Source organism: Lathamus discolor, chromosome 2, assembly GCF_037157495.1.
Source record: "Lathamus discolor isolate bLatDis1 chromosome 2, bLatDis1.hap1, whole genome shotgun sequence".
NCBI lineage: Eukaryota > Metazoa > Chordata > Aves > Psittaciformes > Psittacidae > Lathamus > Lathamus discolor.
The window spans coordinates 89424962-89441702 of record NC_088885.1 but is presented as its reverse complement, the minus strand read 5'-3'; the positions used below and the strand labels follow the sequence as shown (position 1 = coordinate 89441702).

The window sequence follows — 16741 nt, the reverse complement described above, 5'->3', positions numbered from 1 at the left end:
CTGGATGGCATCCCTTCCCTCCAGCATATCAACCAGACCACACAACTTGGTGCTATACTGGAAGCAACAGTGCAGGAGTGTATCATCTAGTGCTCCAATCAGTAATGGACATTCAGTTCAAAGGACAGGTTAGAATTAGCCTGTGAAATGCAGGCTGGATTTTTCACTTGTTCTATTTATTTGGCTGGTTTTTGGATATTTGTTTTCTAATCGAAGAAGCATTAATGTTATGAAGTAAGAGAGAATGTACTGAGAGAAACAGTAAACTGAACTATGTCTGCCCTATGCATCTAATGTTCTGTCACATTAAAAAAGATTTAAAAAAAATACTAATACTGTTTTAAGTGGAAAAAACCCTCTAACCAAATAAGTCCATTTTCTTGACATTTTTGACACTTTTCTAGAACTTCATACCCTGTCTAGTTTTAAAAGTCTTGAGAAGACTTTTAAAAAGAAGACTACCATTACTTTCTGTAGTAGAAGTTCTAATGCCTTTTCCCTTCTTTTTTTTCTTTTGTCTTAATTTTATTTTGTGCTCTTTGTATCTTTTTTACACCCTGAATAATTCTTCTCAACACAAAATGAAGATATTTGTAGATAGTTCTCCACTTTTTTTTTTCTCTAAATACTCTGTCGTAAATCAAACTCTCTAATCTATAAGTTTGTGCTAGGCTAACTCATTATTTGAATGCAGTATTGCCTGTGTGATCTCATCCATTGCACTAAGCATTATAGAGCAGTGATTTATTGGAATAGGGAAGCCAAGTAAATTCCCTGTCTAGACTAATGTAATTGTTCCCTTGTTCCAAAGATTCAATGATTTCACGGTTAGTCATTCCATCTCTTTTCCTTACAAATGCATGCAGATATCCAAAAAAACAGCAGCCTTACACAATACAGATTTAACTTAATGGAAAGATTTTCTTGACTCAGTATGACCAAGCCCTTAATCCCTGAGCCAGTCAGGAAATATACATATTTTACATATGTATGTAAGCCTTCCACCATGCATGTATAGAAGAGTGAATCCATAAATACAAGATAAAACAATTGTAATATATAGACAAAATTCATACAACTCTTGCATTAACACAATTTTAGCAACTCAGTGTAGCTAAAGACAAAACATACTGCCCTGAAAACAGGCTGATACGCAGCTTTGCTGTTCCTGTCTCCAAAGCTTAGGAGATAAATGCTATTCACACTGAGACCAAACTTTCTAAAAGAAAGCACTGTGTGCATTATACATCCCATTTCCTATGTGCAGTTATACAATTTGTACCTCCACATACAGCAAGTGTTGGTGAATCTTAGGATGCAAAATCTATTAAACTGATATAATGATAAAATAATGATAAAAAAGAAAATGCGTTAATTTCTGAAAATGTTATTCCAGTAAATACACCCCTCCCAGTCTCCAACTTTCTACCAACACAGGTAATATAGGTCAGTAAGAAAGTATCTGTATATATGTAACCAGGCCTCAGAAATTATTTTCTCTGTAATTTCTGTGGAAGTGGCTTCCTATGATCCAGCTCGCTTTCATACTAATACAAATTCTGTATTAGAGACACCAGCTACTTATTCCACCTAAAGATTTTTCAGCTACAATAATAAAAAAATGCAAAACTATAAATTGTTTCAGATAATAAATAAAAGACACTTATAACAACATTTATTATTTAAATTTTCCATTCCATCTAATGTTCTGCTTATATATTAGACAATATGACACAGTGCAAGTCTGTAACCAGTTAGCTTTATGAACTTCAAGTATTCCCATCATGCACAGTATGGCTGTTTGTATGTGTAAAGTTAATAGAAGTTGTTTGCTAGACAAAGAATCAGAACAACAAGACAGTAAATGAGGAGTGACTCAAAAGTAATTTCTTGCCAGTCTCAGTTTTCCCTCTGCAAATCTGTATCCATTGGATAGATGAAAGTGTCCTAGATGTACATGAAGGGAAAGCAGAACTTAGACTTAGGTAGTCAAATTCTTCTGCATACTGGTCTGCTCTGTGATTCAGTCACTCCCTGAAGTAAATTTGTAATGTAAACCCTTAGCTGAGTACTGTTACAATTTTATTAGATCACTAAAGTTTTGAACTTTATTGCTTTCACCAAATAAATGCACTTTTGAAAATATGTCAGCTATGGTCTAGAATCTGTATTTAACTGCAGCTTGCAAATTCCAAATGCTTATGTTGACTTCTGACTTGACTAATGATGCAGACTCTTTCCCATAACTATACACGGAAGTTGAGCAATCAATGGAAATGATAAGGAGGCAATTCTTCACTTACCTAGCAATACATCAGCCTTTACTACACCAAATGGTAAGTAACCTGAATGCATCACAGATTCTTAGTAGCAAGTAAGCTAAATAAGAAGACAACATCCAGCATCCTTTCAGTCTCACAGAGGATTCAAGCTGATTAATAGGAAAACACATAGCAAGCCAACTGCCAATATCTTCAAAGCTGGACAAGGTTTAGCAGTCCCACTGTGCCTTTTGTAGAGTAGCATTCACAGCACAACAGATACAGTACATTATAATTAATTCAGTTGAAAAGAAAAGGTGAATTTTAGAATGCATTTTATTTTCCTCTCTTTTATGCTTCAGCCTCCCAGAAAATTGAAATCTCTATCTCTGGCAGTGTTGTGGCAGACTTCCAGCTTTATCTTAATGAAGAAGGAATTATTTTTGACAGAGTTCTGGTTTCCAAGTATCCTGAAATCCTCTAATTCATTTACATGAGGTAGAGAGCAAAAGTAAGGATAGGAGGAAGAGCAGTGAAGCATACAAGTATTACTCAAAAAGGATATAGGAAATTCTTCTATAGGGTAGAAGACAGGAGTATTTTATAGTAGAAAAGTACTTAAAATGTGTTTCCTTAAATGTAATGCTTGAAAATTCACCATTTTATTCATAAATAACACTATCAAAGGAATTATAGGTAAATGTCACCAATTTTGAAAATAAAATGAGACTGAGAAGAAGTTGGAGTCATAAGTGATTTCCAAGGAGATTAAGTTTTTATGAACTCATGTTACATCCTATCATAAGGGCATTTTTTTCCCAAAAAAACTCTCAATCCAAGCCAGTAGCTACTATAAGGAAAAAACTCATACTGAAATTTAGAAATACTGATTTGGACAATTTTCTTTAATTTGATATGTGGGCTGTTGGTTTCAAGAAGGGCATTACATAATCTTTTCATTATATTTACCTAAAAATTCTATAGTGCAATGTGTGCCTGTGATAAATTATGAACAAAATTACAACAACATCTATGTTCAAAGAACATTGCAACTGTGATTGAAGCAAAGAAAACATAGATGCCTGAAGACCAAGAAAGCAGGACAACAGTTACCTCACTTTGTCCTTTAGGCCTAAGGGCTCAGTATTCTACGAGTTACATATTCAAGTATTAACTATATATAATTAACTCCAGAGTAAGCAACGTATTGACTGTTTCAGTTGAGAACCTATAATTAGTAAGATCTCTTAATAAAGTGCCTGGACAAAATGATAATACTGAAATCTTGGCACGATGAGTTAGCCTTGACCAACAGACAAACTCCACCCAGCTGCCTCCTCACTCCCTTCCTTCTCCCCAGTGTTAGGGAAAAAATGGACTAAAAAAAATAAATGAAGAAAAAACATTCCTGCTTACCTACGACAGAGTTAAAAATATATTTGCTCAGAAAAAAAGAAATTGATAGCAACAGTTCTTTTCTCCAAGGGTGACTCTTTAATCTGCTTACTATCCAAGTTCACCATATATAGGAGACACTCATTAAAAGTTTAACTAAGGATAATTTCTAGTGTACTTATTTACTGTTCTGCCACCAGCTTTGTTTCCTGATTTCCAAGTTTATATGGAAAGCTGTAGTGTACAGAGGCATCATATGTAAAGAGGAAGGTTTAGAAAAACTGAATTTTACCTTTGCATCCATGTACTTTTGGATTCTCCATGATTCCTCTGTTCTGTTCTGATGAATTATGACTTTCCCAATGGAGCATTTTATAACTGTGATATGGTATAGATCAAAGAAGTTTCTGTAACACATCAAATCACTAGTAAATGGTAATTGAGTATCAAGAACCTAATTTACTTCTTATAATGTCAAATAAAATAAAAAATATCCGAGTGATTTCAGTAAGAATAGAAACCCCAAATCTGTTAATCAGGCTCAACTAATCACTTAATGACCTTTCATACAATAAATTCTTCAGTATTAAGAATAATTCATAAAACATGACACCACATATTTTTATTTCAGATTTATTCCTTTTGTTCAAACAATTAACAGAACGTCTCTTTTTAGTGCAGTTTCAGAATTCCTCTTTAATGTTCACTGACCCTAACAGAAAGGTGTCCTGTACTGACACATGCAGTACAACCCTTAAATTCTGGGATAACACCATGACCTATGCGCTAATTACACGTCCATTTTCTATTATGTTTATTATTGTTTAAGGAAAGTGAAATCTGGTTTAAAATTAAGGGTCTACAATATTTTCATTATTCAATACTCTCCTATTGAAATAGGAAATTAACACTCATGACTTCAAAATGTAAAATACACAAGCTTAAACACTCCTGAAAAAAAACAACAAACAAAACTATGTACAAACAGGAAATGAAAAATAATGTCACATGGCTTCTATCATCTTAGCAAGAATCAACCGGATAGCTCAAGTAATTAGTTTTATTATTTGAAATTTCATAATGTTGGGAATAAACTTCTAATTTTCAAAAGAATAATTTTGTATCTGTTATATTCTCTTAAAGCGTCTACTTTTGATTGAACTAAGACAATAGAAACATGACTACATTGTGAGTACTACATTTGAATTTGCCCATAATGCAGAAAAGTGTTCATGCCACAGACAGGTTATTAACATAAAGTCCAATTATGAAACTGATTGTCATCATTTATGACTCTTTTCAAATTATTTGACAGATTGTCATGGGAAATAACTTATGTAAATTTATTAATGCTTATGCAAATTAAGACTGAAATAAGACTATGGATCCAATACCCTTCAACATTTACAGTGAAAAGCAAAGGATATGCATTTCACTTAAACTTATTTGAATTAATCATGGTAAAAACAAAGTAATCTTATTTCTAAAATTGCTTTGATTGGAAGATGTTCCTGACTCATACAAACCGAGCAATTAATCTAGCAAAGTATTATGCAGATTATGAGAGAGTTCAGTTTGGATGTGATCATGGACACATTTTGACTTAAGATCAGGAACTGTTCAGAATGCATAAAAATGAAGTAGTTAATGAGGGGAAATTGGAGAAGGATGTTATGCTGTACTTCTTAACTGCATTTTTTTAAGTCTTCTGATTGCTTGTAAGTTTTGATTTAAAGTGCTTTATGTAATCATGTAAATACTCAGCAGGCTTTACCCAAGCCAAGTTACTTCTGCAGCTGCTTTGCAGATTTAGACAGGAAGACACATCAGACTGCATTTGAGATTTGACCATCAGCTTTTTTTGCAAATTGAAAGTTTGCTCATTAACAACTTTCTTCTCTGAGATCATAAGGAAAAAAGTAAAAACCTGTTGATGACAAACTTTGTAATTGCAATCATAGAGAAAAAAGGACAAGTATGTCCAATGGGCCAGTGATAAATATCTACAGAAGATGTTTCTGCCAGTACAATCTTATGAACTTCACTGATTTCACAATTAAACAGAAACATGCTTGCTGGTTTAGTTGCTTACTAATTTCAAAGGGACCATTACTCTTTCAACATCCAAACCAATAAAAAAGTAAGTAGCCCCAGTAAAAGAGAACAACATGTTGCCTGCTCACACTGGTGAGGAATGAGCAGCAGTAAGAATATTCTAAGATACTTACTATTTCTGTATCCTTCCAGGAAGATAATCCAAAAAGTAAAGATAATTTATGCATGTCTCCATAGAACAGCTCAAGTTTCTCTATTCCTCGTGCCTTTATGTCTTCATCAACAAAAGGTGCTGTTACTCAACCTTTAACCATCCCTATGGCCACACAAGTAGGCCAGGTGTCCATTTGGAGTTAGTCATGTTCACTTTTTAATCCTTTAAAGTATGTGCTTAACTATTCCTCTCTGCTACTGCCCAAGAATTATCTCTTGCTAGCAGCTGCCTCAGTATTGATATATCAATTCAGGGTATGGAAGCCTCAGACCCAACCCTGCATGCAGGTGGTTCAGGACATTGGTCGCTCAAGATTGACCCAGGAGATTACAGTCTTGTTCCAAAACATCCTGAATGACTAAGCAGCCTTTTTTCCAACCAGATTTGCCTATCCCACATTGCCCTTTTAGTCCTCATCACGCTTGTAGTAAGCGTGGGTAAAGCCCTTCCCAAATCTTCATTCGCGAAGCCAAGCCATCAATCAATCAATCAATTTAACTGAGGGGAAAACTATCAAATTTTACTTAAATATTTGATAATTGGAGAGTATACACACACACAAGGACAACAACACACAATTGAGGATGGGCTTTCTTGCCCACAGACGCAACAGAAAAATTTGAAGTGAGCATTATAACTTTGTAAGCCAAAAATATGAAAAATAATAAACTTTGGAAGAGCTACCTTTGCCTTTCATATTAAATTTAATTTCAAACTTTTGCTTGTAGTTATTAAAGCAGAAGAACATCTGAGGAGTAGTCAATTAATTTTTATTTTGTCTGTCACCACTTATTATTCATTACAGTATACTTAGAAGTCTCAGCTATATTCTGAATCCTAATTTCTCCATATCAAAAGGCTGAATATCAAAAAGGTAGTAAAAGAAGTAAACCAGAGGACCCCAGAATATGGCTGAGGCCTGGAATTCCTTCAAGTCCAAGATACTAAAATTGTCAGCAGTCTAAACAGAGGAAATTACAAGAAAACAAGATAAAATAATCTTCTGAAAAACGGCCTAATTGAATCAATAGATCTCTCAAGAAGGATTTGTATGTAGGTAGAAATCAAGAAATAAAAAGATAAGAGGCAAGTAAGTTGGACGTAGGAAAGGATAACAAAAAAAGTAAGATTTTACAGGTATAGAAAAAACAATTAACTTTAAAAAGATTACTGTGAAGAAAGTTCTAGGTAGAGATTAAAGACAAACTTAATGTGGCTCCAAAACCAAATTAATATATAAAGATTTTCTCAGTGAAGCAGCTGATGAGCTACAGACTAAGAGGAGATGAACTTCAGAACAGCAGGAAAAAAGAATCCACCACAATGAAACTGGAAGCAAAACTCGAACAGCTTAATGACCCCAAATTGTTTGGTCCAATGATCTTTCCCCACAAGTTGTTCCACATCTTACACACAAAACCATTATAAGAGTCATAAAATCATTTATGTGGGGAAGACCCTTAAGATCACCATGTCCAACTGCAAACCTAACACTTCAAGCACTCATACAAAGATTTTTAGGACAAGAGAGTCTTAGTTTTGTTTTTAAAAACTAGTATATATTAAAAAAAGGATTAAAAAAAAACCCTCAAAAAAAAAAAAACCAAAAAACAAAAAACACCCCACACTAATATTAAAAAAAGATTAAAAACAAACAAACAAACAAAAAAAAACCAACAGAAAAACAAAACACCTCATACTACTTGTTTTAGAAGAGACTGGCATGTCAAGCCATAAAAAAAACAAAAACAAAAACAAAACAGGCTGCCTCAATGATCAGTGTAATAATAATGGCATGAAATTCAAGAGAAAAAAGATAGGTTTACATGGATCATCAGAGGATATGAAAGTTGTATCTTGCAAGAAAAGAACAGATGAACATTTTTGGTCCTGTAAAAGGAATTATGAGAAGAGATATAACAACTATAAATGCCTGATGGTGGGGAATATAAATACCAGACCCTGCTGGAGTGAGAGCTAATTTAGGAGCATGATCAAGAAAGATTCTGACTGTGAAATTTCAGACAGAGAACCAAGAGTAAAAGGCAGGCATATCCTGAAATGGAGCTTCCCACATGACATTGTGGTAGCAAGGAATGATGCAAGAGGTTTCTGTTACTGAAATATTTCATAGTCTATGAAGACAAACTGATTTGCTTTATTTACTTTATTTACTTCCTCAGCTCTTATAGCTGAGGAAACTGGAGAGGTGGGAAAGTACTTTTTAGTTCTTAATCCATTTTTCTAGATTAGTGTTCCGCCTCTCTGTGCTCTATAGAAAAGCTAGATCTCAGGTAGTGGCATCTTCCCTGCTCAGTCAGCTCCAGAAGTCATACAAGTCTCCCAGAAATTTGAAGTGCCCAGCTAAAGTGCATATTCTTTTTAATGTGCTAAACTGTCTTATTCTCCCTCTGTTACATCTCTTCTAAAGTTAATCTGTTTTTTTCTACTAGTTTGTCAAACTTAATTATTACCTGCGACTGTGAAACAGCTCCCCTGGATGGTGTTGTTCAGCACAGAGATCTCTAAGCGAATGCAGTTTAAATTCATGAAGATTCTTGAATGTTTTGGAAAATATGACTTTCATCATAGCTACAAACTTACATTTTTTACTGAAAACCTTACTGAAAACCATGTTGACCAGCTACTGCAGTCTTTGATGCCGAGAGGTATACAGGTCATACTTTGGTGCTCTGTGACATTTATCATAGCTGAGATTCTGAACACTAAAGATGTTTGGATACTTTTTGGACCTTGGATAACAGGCAGCTTACCTCCTGGATTAACAAAAATTTATGGCAGAGGTCATTCTTTCACTGTTACAGCAGCAGACAACCAGAGTATGATCTTCCAATAGTGTGGACAAGACAGTATAAAATGAAAGTATCTTGAACTGTCCATGGAATATTTTGAACCATGCTGGTTCAACAATAATTTTTTCAGCAACAAAGGAGGGCCACAGAGATGATCAGAAGGCTGAAGCCTCTCTTCTATGAAAACAGGTTGAGAGCTGGGCTTGCCTGGAGAAGGCAAGGCTGAGGGGAGACATCATAGCAGCCTTCCAAAGCCTTCCAAAACCTAAACAGGGCCTACAAGAAATCTAAAGAGGGACCTTTTACAAAGGCATTTAGTGACAGGACAAGAGCGAATGTCTTTAAACTGAAAGATGGCAGATTTAGATTAGATATTAGGGAAAAATTCTTCACTGTGAGGGTGGTGAGACATTGGCACAGATTGCCTAGACTTGTAGCTGCCCTGACCCTTGAAGAGTTCTAGGCCAATCTGGATGGGGATTTGAGCAACCTGGTCTAGTGGAAGATGTCCCTGCCCAGGGCAAAGGGATTGAAACAAGATGATCTTTAAGGTCTCTTCCAACGCAAACCATTCTGTGACTCCATGACTCTATGAATATGAAAGTGGATTGCTTTTGTTTCTTAGATAAAGATACCTCATTTTGCCCTTCAGCCTTCTTAGTAAGTTCCCACTTCATAATGCTAATTTGTTAAGGACCTAATTAGATCAAAGCAAATTGAAACAAAATTTCTGGAGAAAAATTAAAAAAAAAAAAAACCAAAACACAGGACATGTAATTGCTGTAGTATCTGACATAGATTTTCAGCTCAAAACACAGTATGTCAGGCCCCCAAAATGCTTTGATGTGTTGTAAAAGTGTAGATTGATCAATTTCTATGTTTAAATATCCCTGCAAGTTTTTGATTTGTCATCTATTCTCTGAGCCTGTAGGCATCACATTTTCCACCTTTTCTCAAAAAAAAAAAAAAAAAAGAAAAAGAAAAAAATTAATGTTTTTTATTATTTTTTAATTATTATTTTAACAGTAAAATTAGTCTTTTCCTAGGCAGAAACTCCAGGGATTGGTACCTAAAGACCACCTCCAAGTCATCTAAGAATCGTGATAAAATTTTGGCAACACTATGCCTTGCTTCTTTTCACAGCGTTGGAACACTTAATAGTAAATCATTGCAAAAGTACAAAAAATACAGGATACAAACTAAGATTATTAATTTATTCCTAAAAGGAATTTCTTTATAAAAGTAAAAAAAAAAAAAAAAGTATGCTTTTTATTATGTGTTAATAGCCAGTCAATAGGTGTCAACTGCTACTTTAACAATATTAGAAACACCCATGCAAAAATCTCACTTGTTCCTATGGTTCTTATTCCCCAAATGTGCCATCAGGTATATTTCCTTCTGAACACCAAAATAGTCCTTATTTAAAGCTACCTGCTTGGAGATGTCTCCAGCTATTTTGTGTAGCAAGGGGTAATTAATGGAAAATAACAAAGCTTGAAACACACTGGAAGGTTATTGACAGCCCTGTGCCCATATTAAAATAATAACACGACAGGAACCTACAATGCTGAATGACCCTGTGAGGGCCATTTGTGCTGTGCTCAAAACCACAGTCAGCTTTACCCCTATTCAGTATCAGCAGGCTTTGAAATTATTTCACGCAGACACCTTGCAGAATCAGGTCATGGATTCATCAGATTTTTTAATGTCACTGGCTGCATTAGACATGTTTGATAACACTGTGGTTCACATCCACCAAATATGCCAGCTATCTGAACAGCAGTAGAAAAAAACTGTTCTTTCTGAAAGACCATGGAAATGCAAACACTGAACAGCAAATATCCACCATGTGTCATTTCTCTTCAAAGCTGGCAGCACTTTGCATTTTCAAGAAGGTTATTTTTCCCAATAGTTCTATCCTGACCAAATGGCAGTGGCAAACAAACAATGAGCCAATATCACCAGAAGGAAAGGCTGGCAACAATTTTAACTGTTTCTTCCCTAAGGAGTAGAGACCGAGTGAGGAAATTACCAAAACAATTGAAAACCATATTTATCAGTGTCAGTGCCGAAGAAAGGATTGCCTTGTGTTTTACAACAGATACTATTAACTCATTGGTAAGGAAAACTATTAAGTTCAGTACAGGCTGCTCAGCTTTAATGCCTTTGTAAATACACAATCTGCTCTCTGTGCATCAGTCATGGACATCCAGCAGTCTTTTTTAATAAGAATACAGTGAATTAGTCTTACTATAATAAGCATGTGGATATGCTTTCAAAGGGAAGTACTTCAAACTAAATACTGAAACCAAAAGGATGAAAGCATCAAGTATTAAGAAGTTAATGAAATTATATTTGCAAAAAGCCTACACCTTCAGGAAGAGAATTTCAGTAAAATGAAGTCTGACATGAGCTGTTAAGGCAAGCAAATCTATTGCCAATTACATGCTGTCTTTTCAGGTCATTCCAAGGCAACACAGTATCTGCACACGTGACTAGATTATAACAAAAATGATAATAATAATGAAAAAGGACATTTTCTTTAGTACCTAAATTTAAACTTGAGTTTTTTGAAAATGAGATCTTCCTCACAGGTTTTGAACACTTTTAAAGCTAACCTTGTGTTTTGAAAACCTGGTCAACATCACGCACACACAAAACCACTAAAATAGAACAATAGACCTGTTCCTCTATAGATTTGGCAATTTGCAATATGCAATACTATATAGAAAAGTCTGTTCTGAATGTATTTCAGCTGCATCTAATTAATCCATGCATCTTTTCTTCTACATTTCAATATTTTTATATCACTTTTAACATACAGCATTTATCAGATAGCAATGCTTTTCCACACCTTGCTTAAAAATACATCAGAACCCTGTCGCTTAGGAAGGATTTTTTTCCTCCCAGTGCCAAAGGACTGTAATATTTGGTGACCTTATCTACTTAAGGAGTCATCTTTAAAATTGCTTTTTCTCCTCCTGGCATGCAGAGACCTGGCTCATACCCTCTGGCTTCTGACTGAAGTTTGTGCAACCATGTGAATTTCTTTTAGGCTATTAGAAGCAGCAACCACAGAAGTATGGCAAAACAGTATTGGCTCAAAAGAAGCACTAGCCCTAGGCCAGGATTTTCTTGCCTCACTGTGTGGACATATAGGAACTGGTAGAAAGCAGGTGCTGGGCTTCTCTGCAGCACTTTGTAGATACCAGACTGCCCAGGCAGCTGGGTTGCGATATCACCTTTCCACTCCTGCCCTGCAAGACACAGATTTTTCTAGAGCCCACCCCAAACCTCAAAAGACACATAAATCAGCTGGGCTGCCTTAGGACATAGTGAGTTTGACTGAAATCTCTTTAAAGATACTCTTTTGGGACAGAATCCTAAGAAAAATGTATGAGGGAACGAAGCTCTCTAACATCTAGTTCACTGAATAGAAAAAACTCATAGCTCCTGAAAGAGACAAGTTCCATATTGATAATTTGAGAGCAGTTCCTAAGAAATCAAAGGAAATGACTGAAGAAAGCAAAGTATGGTTTGCAAGCATGTCAGTACAAGGTTGACCTGTTTCATCATTTGAATTTTCTGTTCTTGCATATCTGACCTGTATGTATTTATGACCTTAAAGATTGTCTAGTTCCAACCCCCTTGCCATGGCCATGAATCCTGTGTAATAATGTTACTCTTCTGTTTAGTGATTTATAGAGATCTCATTACTTCAATTCAGTTTAAATTCTTTAACTGAACTGAATTTATCCAGTTTAGCAAAGACTTCCAAAATCTGCTCCCTTTAGAGAAGACCAATCACTACCAACAAACTGTCAACAAATCTCTTCCTCCTCATAGCAATTGAGAGCTACTCAGGAGGAACAGAGAACAGATATACTCAACCCTTAATTAAAGGCCTGTCATAAAACCATTAAAAGATACAGTGTCCTAGTTGATTTTGGTGAATTTGTGAACATTAGTAAATTTATTTGTGGTTTGGTTGTTGTTTTGTTTTTTTGTTTTTTTTTTTTTTTTTTACACAAACACGATAAAATACTATACATTCCAAAACCTGTTACCTATCAGTATATTATAAGGAGAAGAAACGATTACCTGATACGTGATTTCATTTGAATCACAGGCTTGATGGTAGATCTCATCTGAAAATACAAAAAAGTAAATGGGCAATGTAAGGGGTTACCGAAAATATTGTTACACTCACTTGAAAGCTAGATATTTAGTGTGTTCACCTACATGTTCTTTGCAGTTTGTTCATTTGGGATACAAAGAGAAGATTTAGTTTATATTAAAATACTTATTTTTCACAAAAAAAGAAGGCTACTGAGCCCATGATAATATTTGAAGCTGTTCACAAAAGTATTCTTTACTGATTGGGCTTTGAAATTTGTGAACTCTCAATCTTTTAAGTATGCCCTGTAATACTATGTCCAACTCTGTGAACTCATGAAAAACTGACAATTTGACAAATGTTAGTGCTATATAACCTGAAAACGTTGTTCAAGTTCTGTAGTATGCTGCAAGCCAAAAGATGTAATTTTATCACTCTTAGTGTTTATTTTCTCTCTGTCAGGTTGATACAAAATGATTTTTTCTTGTTTTCAAAAATCTGTCTTAGATAAAATTTGTCTTAAACTTGTCCTGGAAGTGTTCAAGGCCAGGTTGAATGGAGTCTTGGATGACGTGATTTAGTGTGTGGTGTCCCTGCCCATGGCATGGGGAGTGGAACTAAATGATTTTAAGGTCCTTTCCAACCCTAACTATTCTATGATTCTACAACATACGATTCTCTGTCCTAACTTCTTACTTGTCGCGGTTTAACCCCAGCTGACAACTAAGTACTGTGCAGCCACTTGCTCCTCCCATCCTCACGCTCTGGGGGGAAGGGAAAAGAATTAAAAACAAACAAACAAACAAACCTATTGGTTAAGAACAGTTCAATAACTAAGATAAAGTACAAGACACTGAAACTGATGCTAAAACTAATAACTGATACTAATAAAAACGAGATAAAAAAGGGAGAGAGATAAAAGTCAAATTAAATAAACAAACCAAACCCAAAACTCAAACAACAAAAAAATAAAAATGCAAGTGATGCAAAACACAATTGATTACCACCCGGAGACCAATATCCATCTCATCCATGAGCAGTGATCGGCCCCTCGGGGTCAATTTCCCCTGGTTTATTTATATACCAAGCATGACATGCTGTGGTATGGAATATCCCTTTGTAAAACAAACCTTCAGTTTGGGTCAGGTGTCCCGTCTCTGCTCCCTCCTGTCTTCTTGTGCCCATCCTCACTGGCAGAGCATGAGAGACTGAAAAGCCCTTGATCAGGATAAGCACTGCTCAGCAACAACTAAAACATTAGCAGTATTCTCAGACTAGAGCCAAAACACAGCACTGAACCAGCTACTAGGAATAAAAATAAGTCTATCCCAGCTGAAACCAGGATACCAGCCTAAAGCTGTATTTTTGGATGCCAGTTTCAAAGAATGTTGTTGGGAATGCAGAACAACATCAAAAGAACCTCTTTTTAATTGTAGCTCATATAAAATTTCATCAGAATATGAACTTTTCTGAAGACTAAGGTCTCACCTTTTATTCCAGTTCTCTAAGAGAAGGTATGAACCCTCCTTTAGGACTCAGAGTGAAGCTCTGAGAGAAGCAGAGTGCTCTTTCATGCTAGCTTAGTAGTGGTTTCTGGCAGGGACAATGAATGTCTTTTATTCCCTTGGAAGCCAATGAGGCTAGAAGGGGTGTCTGTGCTTCCCAACATCAAGACCTTGCTCAGACTATCAGATGTTAACAGTTAGGTAAGGAAACACAGAGAAATGAAATAAAGATGAAGCAGCGAACTTAACAATTATTGCCAGCACCTGTGGCAGTGCTGTTAGTATTAAAATCAAACAGAAGTAGCAGGGGGCACATACACTCTCATAGCTGAAAATCTGTGGTATATGATATCTCCTGGGAGACAAAGCATTCACATCATAAATCAGGATGGAAAGAATAAATGTTAAGCAATATGATGTTTCAATACCTTACCACATGGGAGTGTTGCCTTAACCTTCTGCAAAAAGTAACTTGTTTCAAATGCTGTGAGTTATAGCTGCCTAGATACCACATATCCAGTCAGAGAGGTTAATTAAAAACTGCTTCTGCCTCTGGAGCTTTTAACTCTTTTTTCAGATGAAGGATGAAAATCATACATATTGGGTTACTGCACTGTTAAATCAGATATAGAAGTATATGGCTGCAAGTTCAGTATTTCCATCAAGGCACTCAAAGCTAGACCTGTTTCCCTCTCCATCCTCCTCCCTTCCCCTCCAGCCTAAGGGCTTCAGCCTGATAGTGTGCAGAAAAGCTCAAATTTAGCATTCTCAATCCAATCAACAGTAAGAGCACATTGATTACTGCTGGAACGATTACTGAAGAGTGAAAGTTCACTAAAGTATTTTAGAAATAACAATGAAAACTATGTGGACAAATTCATAGAAATAATTATTCATACTCATGACTGTAATGACCTAGAAACCTAGAAATCCCATGGTCCTAGAAATCTGGTCCACCTGCATGCAGACCCTTTGATCTGAGAACTGAATTTGATCTTGCAGACCTAGAGCCTTATTGAAATCCTGACTAAATAGGGTCTGGATCAACACTGAAGCTTACTATCTAAAATAATTGTGTTATGAAAGGTGTTCATTCTTTCTCATTAGTTTGTAAATGCATCATAAAGGTCATGGTGGATAATGATCTACTAATGATAATCTACTAAACAAAGTCATTGGGTATTCATAACATTCAACATAAGATTCTCTAGTCTAGACAAATCTGTGCTTCTCTGAATTCAGTACTGTTGACCCAAATAAGGCTGAACTTCCATTCATGACTTTTAACATCCTCTGCTTCTAATCAGGCTTAACAAGAATGCGAATTGAGCAGGGTATTAGGTCCATTTTAGAATTATATGCTTCAGCCAAACACTCTTTGCCACTCACATTTTCTTTTTTTTTTACAAGTGTCCACTAGATTTGTAATGGAAAAATACAGATTTCTATTTTACTTTTTGGGAAAAAAAAAAAAAAGAAAGAAAAAAGAAAAAGAAGAGAAAAAGAAAAAGAAAGAGAAATAGAAAAAAGCAAAAGGGAAAGAAAAAGAAAAATAAAAAAAAAAAGAAAAATGAAGGATAGGAGCTATCACAATATTAGTCTCTAAGGAAAACGGAACAGTTCATAAAATACATCCACACAGACATAATGTTCCTATTGCAGCAACTATTACCACAAGGTGATTAATCCCTCTGTAAAAATTAAAACAACCAGAACAGGTATACTTTTTGCATATATTTTTCTTGAATGTAGAAGAATGCAAATTTTCATAGCTTATTTATTAATTAGATGTGTTATATTCAGACATATTTAGATTAGTTACCTGAATATGTTAATTATTTTCTTTCCACAGGATGGAGTCTTCTAAGATCCACTGCTCCTTGTAAAACTGAATAAATGCAAAACCACACCAGGTCAAGCTAAAACTACGTTTCTCTTTAATGTGATACTGAAATTATTTCATAAATTGTTTTAGGCATTCCCTAAGTTTGAAAAGCAATTTCCAACTGTTTTTTCTTAAGGATCTGGAATATTGCGTCCAGTTCTGGGCCCCTCTGTTCAAGAAGGACAGGGAATTGCTTGAAGGAGTCCAGCGCAGAGCCACAAAGATGATTAAGGGAGTGGAACATCTCCCTTATGAGGAGAGGCTGAGGGAGCTGGGTCTCTTTAGCTTGGAGAAGAGGAGACTGAGGGGTGACCTCATCAGTGTTTACAAATATGTAAAGGGTGGGTGTCAGGATGATGGAGCTAGGCTTTTTTCAATGATATCCAGTGATAGGACAAGGGGCAATGGGTGTAAACTGGAGCATAGGAAGTTCCACGTTAACATCAGGAAGAACTTCTTTACTGTAAGAGTGACAGAGCACTGGAACAGGTTGCCC

General features: G+C 35.6%; 1 long non-coding RNA gene across 2 annotated transcripts; it reads right to left on the bottom strand.

Moving 5' to 3' along the window:
- Positions 1-1784: 1784 nt before the first annotated feature.
- On the bottom strand, positions 1785-14430 carry LOC136009299 (uncharacterized). 2 transcript variants are annotated; one of them, XR_010610471.1, is made up of 4 exons: positions 14344-14430; positions 12840-12886; positions 3949-4063; positions 1785-1947 (listed from the first exon to the last, which is right to left on the bottom strand). It is a non-coding gene; the product is annotated as an uncharacterized LOC136009299 (long non-coding RNA). The 2 variants fall into 2 exon arrangements; XR_010610472.1 differs by having other exon boundaries at positions 3949-4034.
- Positions 14431-16741: the final 2311 nt, after the last annotated feature.